Source organism: Elephas maximus, chromosome 17 (assembly GCF_024166365.1).
Source record: "Elephas maximus indicus isolate mEleMax1 chromosome 17, mEleMax1 primary haplotype, whole genome shotgun sequence".
NCBI lineage: Eukaryota > Metazoa > Chordata > Mammalia > Proboscidea > Elephantidae > Elephas > Elephas maximus.
In genome coordinates, this window is record NC_064835.1 from 88,124,512 (window position 1) to 88,136,445 (window position 11,934).

The window sequence follows — 11,934 nt, forward strand, 5'->3', positions numbered from 1 at the left end:
CTCTCGCTCGGCTGCCTGGCCGCTCGTTGACGCTCTCGTTGGCCTTAGTCGGAGCCGAGCACCGTGCTGGGCACAGGGCTGGCCGTGACCAGGACAGGGGAGCCCTGCTCACCTGGTGGCCTGCTTCCCTTGGGCCACGCACAGCAAGGCATGGTTTGCTTTGTGGGGTTGGAGCTTTCTTCAGACTAACTCAGCAGTTGGTTTACTAGATGTGTGTGTCTCTGTGTTTAAGATGTTTTCCAGGGTACTAAGGGTTGCTAGATTATTTTTTTTGTGGGGGGTGGGGGAGGAACAACCATTTTATTGAGTTTCTGGAGAGTCAAAGGAGCGGAGACGATAAAGCCTGACAATCTAGGTCCAGCCGGGATCTCCTCGACCTCAAGGTCGTGGAAAGCTGCAGTTTTTTTTTTCCAGAAATGTTTTCTGTTCCCAGACCCTGCCCAGTTTGATGGATGTGGAGTTTATGACGTTGGCGACTGTTTTGGTTTTCTTTGTGGATACTACTCATTTTGTTTTATCTTTCCAACTGCAAGCTGACTCCTTGTTGGCCAGAGCCAGTTGCCAGCGTTCCTAGAATATTAAATATTTGTTTAAAAAGACAGATATAAAGCGTGGTGTTAGGAATAAGGCATCTCGAAAAAGTGTTCAAACGAGGTGGTTGTAGTATCCTGAATTAATCGTGGGTCTTTACATCAAGGCTCAGAGCGTTTTGGATTCCCTCATTGTATGGCCTCACAGCTACACACGAAGACAGATTACTTTTTCTTGTAGCCGGGAAAGCAAAAGACCAAAAGAGTGAGCTGACCTGTGTAAACCACGCTGTGAGACAGCGCTGGAAAGTTGTAGGGGATGGAGACTAAAAGTTAAAGGTTTTAGGCTTGTGTTTGCCAAATTTTCGAAGGCACGAGCCCAGAGAGAGAGAGACATGTTAGGAGATCAAGCTGGAATTGGAGAGGAGTGAGCATGGCCGAGCCAGACAAGCTCCGAGGTGGTTCCCGTCTTTATCCTGGAAAGAATATGAGTGAAATTGAGGAAGATCAGGTCCCAAGTTGGTTGGATGCTGAGGGCTTGGGAGATAGAGAAAGGAGGAGTAAAGTTTGTACTTTAAGTCTGTGTGGTCGGAGAGGGAATGATGCCAGCTACAGAAATAATCTTGTGCTCAATTTGTGGTATTTTCTATGGTTTATTAAAATGCATTTTTTGGTATCTTCCTCCCCACTTGACAGAAGAGGGACTTTGACATTGTTGCTTTTGTCCCTTCCCATGTTCAGGACACCTAGCACACAGTGCTTGAAGCATGTCTGACTAGCCAGAATTACCATTTTTCATTAATTCTGGGAGGTGTTTTTGTTCACATTTTCACAGCTCTGGAATTAGGTTGGGTTCTACAATCGATGGTGTCTCATGGCTCACTTGGCAGCTTTTTTGTCTTAGCACAGAAAATCATGGTGCCCTTGCAAGCCAGTGGCACCTTAACTCTGATGATGTATGGTAGTAAACTGCTGAGCCTGCCAAGTAACTGCAGGTTTGTTTTCAGAGTTGGAGACTCAGGCAGAAAACATTACCAGCTATCAACCTTCGGGAGCCCTGGTCGCGTGCGGTGGTTAAGAGCTCGGCTGGTAACCAAAAAGTCAGCAGTTTAAATCCACTAGCCGCTCCTCGGAAACCCTATGGGGAAGTTCTGCTGTGTCCTCCAGGGCCGCTATGAGTCAGAATTGACTCGACGGCAACAGATTTGGTTTTGGGTTTTTGGTTATCAGCCTTTTATTGTTGTTAATTTCTTCCCCTGTGAAAATGTTTAAGGAATTCTGGTGGCACAGTGGTTAAAGTGCTCAGCTGCTAACCAGAAGGCTGGTGGTTCAAACCCACCTGCAGGAGAAGGATATGGCAGTCTGCTTGAGTAAAGATTTACAGCCTTGGAAGCCCTATGTGTCGGTTCTGCTTTGTCCTGTAGGGTCGCTATGAGTCAGAATCAGCTCCATGACAGTGGATTTGGTAAAAATGTTTGTGTTTTCAAGAACCGTGGTGGGTAGAGGGGATTGGCAAAAGCTTGGAAACAAGAGTCACAAATACGAAAAACTTACTTTTTGGATTGGAGAAGGAAGACTAGCTGCTGGGTGTGTCTCCTTTACAGGTTAGTTGGAATTCCATGTAACCTCTGGTAGATAAATACCTTTGAGTGAAACTTGCTGTCTGGCAGCCAGACTTAGCTGCCCACTGAGCAGGTAGGCTTGGCCATGAGCTGGCCTCATGACCAGCCAGTCACTATGTGTACACCGGAGGGGACAAATAAGGCCCCAGCTCCACCGTCCACTGGAGTCTTGGTGGCCCCTGGGTTTCTGTTCCATGGCAGAAGCCTCCCACTTCTGTAAGCTGTTCAAAGGCAGAGACAGTCTTTTATTCATCTGTGGCATCCTGGTGCTCGGCACAGTGCCTGACACATGAGTGATGTTGAACCAGGGTTTGCTGAGCTGAACTGTACTGGACAAGTCGAGGCAAGTTGTCTTCCTGGTGCTTAAGGGAAAGTCTATGTCTTGTACAAACCATGTCGTGGGCAAAAGGTTCAGTTCCTAGCCCTGTGTCCTCTATGCTGATACTTTGTGAGTTACTGGTTTTCTGAGCAGACCTGGGGTCCTCTTTTCTCTCCAGTCTCCATCCTTATACCACTTGGCTTGCAAAATGAACTTTTCGGACTTAGTCCACTTATAAATTGGAACCTGTCTGTATATCTACTCACTTGGTGACTCTGCTCCCAGAAAGTCTCATGCATTAGTTAAATGGTGGCATATCCAGAATGCCAGCCGGAACAGCCGTTGTCTGGGCCCAGTGTGGAGAGAGCTAGAGAGCTAAGTGAGGGTCTCCTGGGAACACAAGGACAAAGTTCACCTTCTGCCTTGTCCCAGAGACATGGGGCCAGAAATCCTTGCCTGCTGGACTTGACCCCTGTTCCCTCTCCTCACCCTGGCTGACCTTATGTGCCCCTTCTAGAATTGGATCCCTTGAGCATGCAAAACTTCTTTTCTCAGCCTGCAGCTAAGATTGTTTGGGGGTGGTTTGGCTAGAACTGGAGACTTTCAGGAGAGAGTTCTCCATCTTCTTTTTGCTGACTCCCAGGCCTCCAGAGGGAGCACTACAGCTTACTTGAAAATGCTGCGAGGACCACCGCTAGCACCAGCTTGCCAGTTTTATCTTTTTAATTTTTGAAGGGAACATTGGGGTTGCTCTTATGGTAAATGTCCAGTGGTCTTTCAGATTTTAGTTTGATTTGTTAGAAGTACGGGTTAACGCTGTAAGATTCCCAACAAGTTCGAAGCTATTAAAAACAAACAAAAAACTGGTTTTCCACCAACACAGTAAAAATTGTTCCAGGGAAGAATCGTCAGAGGCTACTAAAGCTAGTGAGTGAAAGTATGACGAGAAACAGGGTGTTCACGTAACCTCATGGCATCTTCCCATAGGTATTTATTGATTACAAAGAGAAAGAGTAATACTATTACCATGGAGAGACTTGGCCGATTCCACTTTAGCTAACGGATTAAAGACATCATGTGCCCCCTGATGCCATGTGTCACACCTGTGTATTCCTGCCAAAAACACGAAACCTGAATCTAATCACAAGGAAACATGACACAAACCCAAATCGATGGAATCTGCAAAATAACTGCCTAGTACTTTTCAACAGTGTCACGATGATATATTCACACTCCCCACCCACCTACCCACCTGCATACATTAGCAAGAATTAATGATCATGCAGGTATAGTAAAATGTTAACATTTGAGGAATCTGAATGAAGGACGTGGCCATTATTGGTTATTTTTACAAATGTTAGCAAGTCTGAAATTAATTCAAAATAGAAAACATTTGTTTTCACAGTTTTTTTTTTTCAGATAAAAATTGTAAATGTGGGAATAGATAAAAATATCGTATGTATCTGGTGGGGAGTGAGGGATCTTGACGCACCAAAACTTTTTCATAGTACGGTAACATCAAAATGTATCTGTGTATCCTGTTAGGTTGCCAACAGAAATGAGTGGTTGTGGCCTTGAAAAGACGTGTACAAGAATGTTCATAGCAGATTTGCTCAAAATAGCCTCACACAAGAAGCAACCCAAATATCCATCAGCAGGAGAATGGACAAATAAGTAGTGGTGTATTCGTATAATGGAATACTATACAGTAATGAAAATGAATAAACTACTGCTAAATGCAAAAACATGGGTGAATCTCACATGCAAAACGTTGAGAAAAATATAATCAAACACAAAGGAGTATAAAATGTGTGATTTCATGTACAGTGAAACCTATGAGAGCCGGAACTCGACAGGACTGCCTTGTTTTTCCAGGTCAGTCTTACCACTTTTCTATCGTGTTGTTTGTTAGTAGAAAATATTTTAGTTTTTCTTCTCTGACAGGTTTCTGCCTTACACAGGTTCCAGCTTTCACAGGTTTTACTGAATATGAAATACAAGAACAGCCAAAACTAATCAATTGTGATAGAGGCCAGATAGTGTTAACGTTTGGGGGTCATTGACTAGAGGAGGCATGAGAGATCCTTTTGGGATGTGAGAAATGTGTGATCTGAGAAGTGGTTACACGGTGTGTGTGATGGTTCGGGGTGTGTGTCAGCTTGGGTGGGCCATGATTCTCAGTGGTTTCGCAGTTATGGAATGTTGTAATTTGGCAGTTAATGTGATGGTAGTTATTCTCCACTTTGTGATATAATGTGATCACCTTCACAATGTGATCCGATGTGATCAGCCAGTCAGTTGTGCATCCAGTATATATGGACGTCCTGGCAAAGCTCACTCTGGATCCTACATCTGGCTCATCATCATCTGACCTCCAGTTCTTGGTACTTAAGCCAGTGGCCTGCCGTTTTCCTCCGGATCTTGGGATTCACAGCCTGTGAGTCAGCAGCCTACCATCTGACCTGCCAATCTTGGATTCATCAGCCCCTGCAGCTACGTGAGTCAGGAGAAGCCTCCAGCCTGACACCTGACCCACGGACTTGGGACTTGCCAGCCTCTACAACCATGTGAGCTGTTTCCTTGAGATAAATATCCCTCTGTCTCTCTCTTTCCCGTAAATATATAAATATATATATGCATATATAAATATACATACACGTGTTCTTCACTGGTTTTGTTTCTCTAGAGAACCCAGCCTGTGTGTGTATTTATATTTTTCATAAATTGTTGTTTTTGTTGTATGCCATTGAGTCGATTCTGACTCATATCGATCCCATGTGACAGAGTAGAACTGCCCCACAGGGTTTCCTAGGCTGTAATCTTTATAGGGCATGGTGGTGGCACAGTGGTTAAGCATTCAGCTGCTAACCAAAGATCAGTAGTTCAAATCCACCAGCTGCTCCTTGAAAACCCTATGGGGCAGTTCTACTCTGTCCTATAAAGTCGCTACAAATCAAAACCGACTCAGCAGCACGTAGCAGCAGCCTTTGCAGAAGCAGCTCACCAGGCCTTTCTCTACCAGAATGGCTGGATGGGTTTGAGCCGCCGCCCTCTCAGTTAGCAGCCAGGCATGTTAATCATGGCACCAGTACTTAAGGTTTATATTTGGAGTTTTACAACCAAAAAAAACCCAGTGCTGTCAAGTTGATTCCGACTCATAGCGACCCTATAGGCCAGAGTAGAACTGCCCCATAGAGTTTCCAAGGAGCGCCTGGCAGATTCAAACTGCCGACCCTTTAGTTAGCAGCCGTAGCACTTAACCACTACGCCACCAGGGTTTCCTTGAGTTTCATACGTCATTTTAAAATAAATTTTACTTTGTGTGGATTATAGATCGGAATGTGAAATTTAAAAAAATAAAAATTGACGGTGACATGTGAGAATATCTTCATGACTTTGGGATAGGGAAAGATTTCTCAAACAGGATACTGAAAGCACCAACCATAGAAGAAGATGTGGGTAAATTGGACGATACCCATCTTAAGAATTTCTGTGTATCAAAAGATGCCAGTAAGAGAGTGGAAAGACAGGCTGTACAGTGGGAGAGAATATTTGCAGCACACAGATCTGGTAGGAGGTTCACTTTCAAAAGCTACAAAGAGTGCCTGCAGATCAATACATTTAAAAAAGGACAACTCAATAGAAAAATGGGCAGTTGTCTTGAATAGGCTCTTTACAAAAGAGGGTCTTCAAGTGGGCAGCATGTGAAAAGGTACGCATTCTCATTAGAATCAGGATAGTGAGCGTTAGAAAACACAAGACACCAATACAAACCTGCCAGAATGGCAAGCATGGAAAAGACTGACAGCCTCAAGTGTTGGCAGGGGGGGAACGAGGAGAATGCTGTACATGGCTGGTAAACCAGACCCATTACCATGGAGTCAATTCCGACTCATAGTGACCCTGTAGGACAGAGTAGAACTGCCCCAAAGGGTTTCAAAGGCCGTAATCTTTATGGAAGCAGACTGCCACATCTTTCTCCCTCAGAGTGGCTGATGGGTTTGAACTGCCGACCTTTTGGTGGGCAGCTGAGTGCTTAACCACAGCCCCACCAGGTCTACATATGACTGGCAAGAGGGTAGATTAGTTCTACCACTTAGACACTGTGTGGCCTTATCTGCCATAAATGAACATATCTATTGCCTGTGACCCATGAATTTGACACCTAGGCATATTTCCAGCAGAAACGTGTGTGATTGTGTGTACAGGAGACAAGCATAGCAATGTTCATGGAAGCATTGTCCGTAACAACAAAAATGTCCATCAACACCAGAATGGCTAAGTCGATATTTACATAGCAGAATGCTGCACAGCGATGAAAACAAACACAAATGTAATATTGAGCAAGAAAAGGAGACAGAAAAGAATCCATATTGTACAATTCCATTAATGTCATGTTCAAAAAACAGCCACAATGGATCTGTGGTGTTAAGGTCTAACCCTTGGGGCAGAGGGTGGAAGTACCAACTGGGAGGGGATTCTGGGAAGACTCTGAGGTGCTCGGAATGTGCTGTTTCCTTGACTTGGGTGGTGGTTACACAGGTGTGTTCACTTTAGGAAAATTCCTTGAACTCTGCTGTTTTCTGTATGTATGTTATACTTCCATAAAAAGTTGATCAGCTTGATTTACATGTAGGAAAGTGATGTTTGGTATATTGCATATAAATGGCACCACCCAGCTTTCTGAGAATCCATTTTGAGCCTGGCACTGGGCTAGATGCTGGGCTACAAAGACAAGGCTTCATCTGTGTCTCCAAGTGACTCAAGAGCGCTCACTCATCATTCTCATCATTAAAGACAATGAAGTGTTGTGAGGACACAGAGGAGAGGCTGAGAGAAACTGTGTCTAAGGTGTGCCTTTTATAACTCAGAAGTGATTACGTTCAGGACACACCTTGCACTGATACGGCCCCATTCACCTGACGTGGTCTCTTTGCCAGCAAGTATACTTTTACTTGTTTAATTTACTTCAGGTGCCCCTGACTTCTTTGCTTCATGAGCGGTGGTGAACTGCTGAACCCTGGAAATGTAGAGCGTGCTGCTGTCCGGGATCTTGAGGAACACCCAAAACTGGAACAGCCAAGACTGTCCGCCCTGGAGTGGAACAAAGGCTGACAGTGTGCTTTCTGAACTTAGTGGGCTCCGCATTGTTAGGAAGACACAGAAAGCACTGTGTTAGGGAATGCACTGATTTAAAGAGGGGAAAATGCCGTTCCCTCCTCTGCCCCACTCACTGGACCCGGCTCACGCTGCAGGGAATTGCTCTAATCGGCCCATCAGGACCTTCTGCTTTTCCTAATTTCATTTCATCATCTCTGTGAACTTTTGAGCACTGACACTTTTGCTGGGCTTAGGGCAGTTTTCCTGTCTGTGGTAAATACACCAGACTCAACTTGGTACCTCAACATCCTCAACTAAAAGTTTTCTTAAAGAGTAGCTTTAATTTTTTCCCCCATAAATTCTCATAGTTTTTCTAGAAGGTTTTAGTGTTGCTTTTTATTCTTTAATTTTTCCTTCTTGTGTTTTGATCAGCAGCTACAACGTGAGTAGCATTTCACTTGCTTTCTGATTTCCCGTCGCTTTACTTGCTTGTCCTTTGGAATGTTCAGTAGTGATCTTTCATTTTATATATTTTTTAAAACATTCCTAAGAAACCCATTGCCATCGAGTTGATTCCGACTCATGGCAACCCTGTAGGATAGAGTAGAATGGCCCCACAGGGTTTCTAGGGAGCACCTGGTGGATTCGAACTGCCAACCTTTTGGTTAGCAGCCGAGCTCTTAACCACTGTGCCACCAGGGTTTCCTTTAAAGCATTATTAAAGTCTAATTCACATGCCATTTAAAAAGTACAATTCAGTGGCTTTTAGTATATTCACATAGGTATGTATCCATCACCGCAGTCAAATACAGAACATTGTTATGACCCCAAAAGGAAACCCCACACCCTTTAGCCATTGCCTCCCAACTTTCTCCTCCCACCTAGCCCTAAGCAACCACTAAGCTGTCTCATTGGATTTGCCTATTCTGGGCATTTCATATAAATGGAACCATGTAATATTTGGTATTTTGTGTCTAGCTGCTTTCACTTAGCATAATGTTTTCAAGGTACACCCATGTTGTAGCATGTGTCAGTACTTTGTTCCTTTTCCTGGCTCAGTAATATTCCATTGCATGGATAATGCCACATTTTATGTGTCCATTCATCAGTTGATGGACATTTGGGTTGTTTCCACTTTTAGGCTCTTAGGAGTACTGCTGCTGTGCACATTCGTAGTCCAGTTTTGATGTGAACATATGTTCTTGTGTCTTTTGGGTGCATACTTAGGAACAGAATTGCTGGGTCATATGGTAGCTCTATGTTTAATCATTTGAGGAACTGCTAGACAGTTTTCCAAAGCCCTTTAACTTGTATTAGCAGTAAGCAAAGGAAATATTTTATTGTTGTTTAACTTTTGTAGGATTTTGTGAGTTTTATTATTGATAAACTTTGTAGTTTGTCTATAAAAACACCCCCACAAAAAAGTTTGAGGTGTTATCAGTGCATGTTATGGCTTGAATTGTGTTCCCCCAAAACGTGTGTCAACTTGGCTGGGCCAGGATACCCAGGATTGTGCGAGTGTCTTCCATTTTGTCATCTGATGCGATTGTCTTAATCTCTGTGGTGTTAATGAAGCAGGATTAGAGGTAGTTATGTTAATGAGGCAGGACACAATCTACACAATTAGGTTGTATCTTTAGTCAATCTCTTGAGATATGAAAGAGAAGGGAGCTGAGAGGAGAGGGACTTCAACACCAAGCAAGAAGGACCAGGAGCAGAGTGGGTCCTTTGGACCCAGAGTCCCTGTGCTGAGAAGCTCCTCAGCCTGGGGAGATCAGTGACAAGGACCTTCCCCCACAGCCGACAGAGAAAGCCTTCCCCTGGAGTTGGCACCCTGAATTTGGATTTCTAGCCTCTTAGATTGTGAGAGAATAAATTTCTGCTTGTTAAAGCCACCCACTTGTGGCATTCCTGTTAGAGCAGTGCTGGACGACTAAGATACAGTGTTTGCACTTTTCTCCACGTTTCCCCTCCGTCTGCGAGTGCAATTGGATCTGGGTCTTCATCCTCAGTGCTCTTAGAAACGGAGACACTTTCCACCAGATGCACTGTGATTTATGGACAAAACAGGTTTTCAGATAATTCTGGTTAAAGAGCAATTTCTTCTCCTGATCTTTACCTGTTATCTCACCTGCAGGTGAAACTTTTGGGAGTTTGAGTAGAAGGTTGCTCACAGGATGTGGTTGCTCGAGCTGAGGTCTGGGTCGTCTTTTATAACCATGTGATGTCATATCGACAGCAAGACATGTGAATCAAGAGCATCAGAAGGACCCTGGGCTTTCAATATTACCCTTCTGACATACATAAAGGATTCTTTGTGTTTTCAGAGGCTGTCTCAGTCTCCCAGTGCTGCTATAACAAATGCCACAAGTGGGTGGCTTTAAAGAACAGAAGTTTATTTCCTCACAGTTCAGGAGGCCAGAAGTCTGAAATCAGGGCACTGGCTCTAGGGGAAGGCTTTCTCTGTCTGCTCTGGAGGAAGGTTCTTGTCTCTTCTGAGCTTCTGCTTCTGGACAGTCTTGGTGTGGCTTGGCACCTCTCTTCCCCATCTTTGCTTGCTTGCTTCCTTACCTAATCTCTTTTATATCTCAAAACAGACTCAAGACACACCCTACACTAATCCTGTCTCAATATAAGAAAGACATCCTATTCCCAAATGGGATTATAACCACAGGCATAGAGGTTAGGGTTTACAACACATATTTTGGGGGGACGCAGTTCAGTCTATAACAGGAAGTGACTACTTAAGCAACTCCTTTTGTGGTAATGACGGTGTTCTGGAGTTTGATACTGGTGACAATTGTACAGCATTCTGAATGTACTCAATGCCACTGAATTGTACACTTTAAAACGGTTGTTGTTGTTAGGTGCTGTCGAGTCAGTTCCGACTCATAGCAACCCCATGCACAATAGAACGAAACACTGCCTGGTCCTGCGCCATCTTTACAATCGTTGTTATGCTTGAGCTCATTGTTGCAGCCACCATTTCAATCCACCTCGTTGAGGGTCTTCCTCTTTTCCGCTGACCCTGTACTCTGCCAAGCATGTTGTCCTTCTCCAGGGACTCATCCCTCCTGACAACATGTCCAAAGTATGTAAGACGCAGTTTCGCCATCCTTGCCTCTAAGGAGCATTCTGGCCGCACTTCTTCCAAGACAGATTTGTTCATTCTTTTGGCAGTCCATGGTATATTCAATATTCTTCGCCAACGCCACAATTCAAAAGCATCAACTCTTCTTTGGTCTTCCTTATTCATTGTCCAGCTTTCACATGCATGTGATGTGATTGAAAATACCATGGCTTGGGTCAGGCGCACCTTAGTCCTCAGGGTGACATCTTTGCTCTTCAACACTTTGAAGAGGTCCTTTGCAGCAGATTTGCCCAATGCAATGCGTCTTTTGATTTCTTGACTGCTGCTTCCACGGCTGTTGATTGTGGATCCAAGTAAAATGAAATCCTTGACAACTTCAATCTTTTCTCCATTTATCATGATGTTGCTCATTGGTCCAGTTGTGAGGATTTTTGTTTTCTTTATGTTGAGGTGTAATCCATACTGAAGGCTGTGGTCTTTGGTCTTCATTAGTAAGTGCTTCAAGTCCTCTTCACTTTCAGCAAGCAAGGTTGTGTCATCTGCATATTGGAGGTTGTTAATGAGTCTTCCTCCAATCCTCATGCCCCGTTCTTCTTCATATAGTCCAGCTTCTGTATTATTTGTTCAGCATACAGATTAAATAGGTATGGTGAAAGACTACAACCCTGACTCACACCTTTCTTGACTTTAAACCAATCAGTATCCCCTTGTTCTATCCAAACAACTGCCTCTCGATCTATATAAAGGTTCCTCATGAGCACAATTAACTGTTCTGGAATTCCCATTCTTTGCAATGTTATCCATAATTTGTTATGATCCACACAGTCGAATGCCTTTGCATAGTCAATAAAACACAGGTAAACATCCTTCTGGTATTCTCTGCTCTCAGGCAGGATCCATCTGACATCAGCAGTGATACCCCTGGTTCCACGTCCTCTTCTGTTGAAACGGTTAAAACCGTGAATTTCATGCTATGTGAATTTTACGATTAAAAAATAAAAAGGTCCTCAGAGACCTATGATAGTGCAGCACCTGTGGTGTTACTGGTAGTGTGCCCCTGGGGGTCCTTGGGGGTACCCCCCCAGAGGCCCAACAGGAAGGCTGGGTGTCAGCGCCATTCTTATCTCCCTGGCCCCCTTGAGATTCTGGCCCTGCTCCTCTGCTGCTTAAGTAGGCACACATTTAAAGCATTTTATTATATAAATGACTTCGCAGGAATTACAGCCGTAATCCTATGCTCAATATGGTTATTTTATATTTCTCTAAGTATTT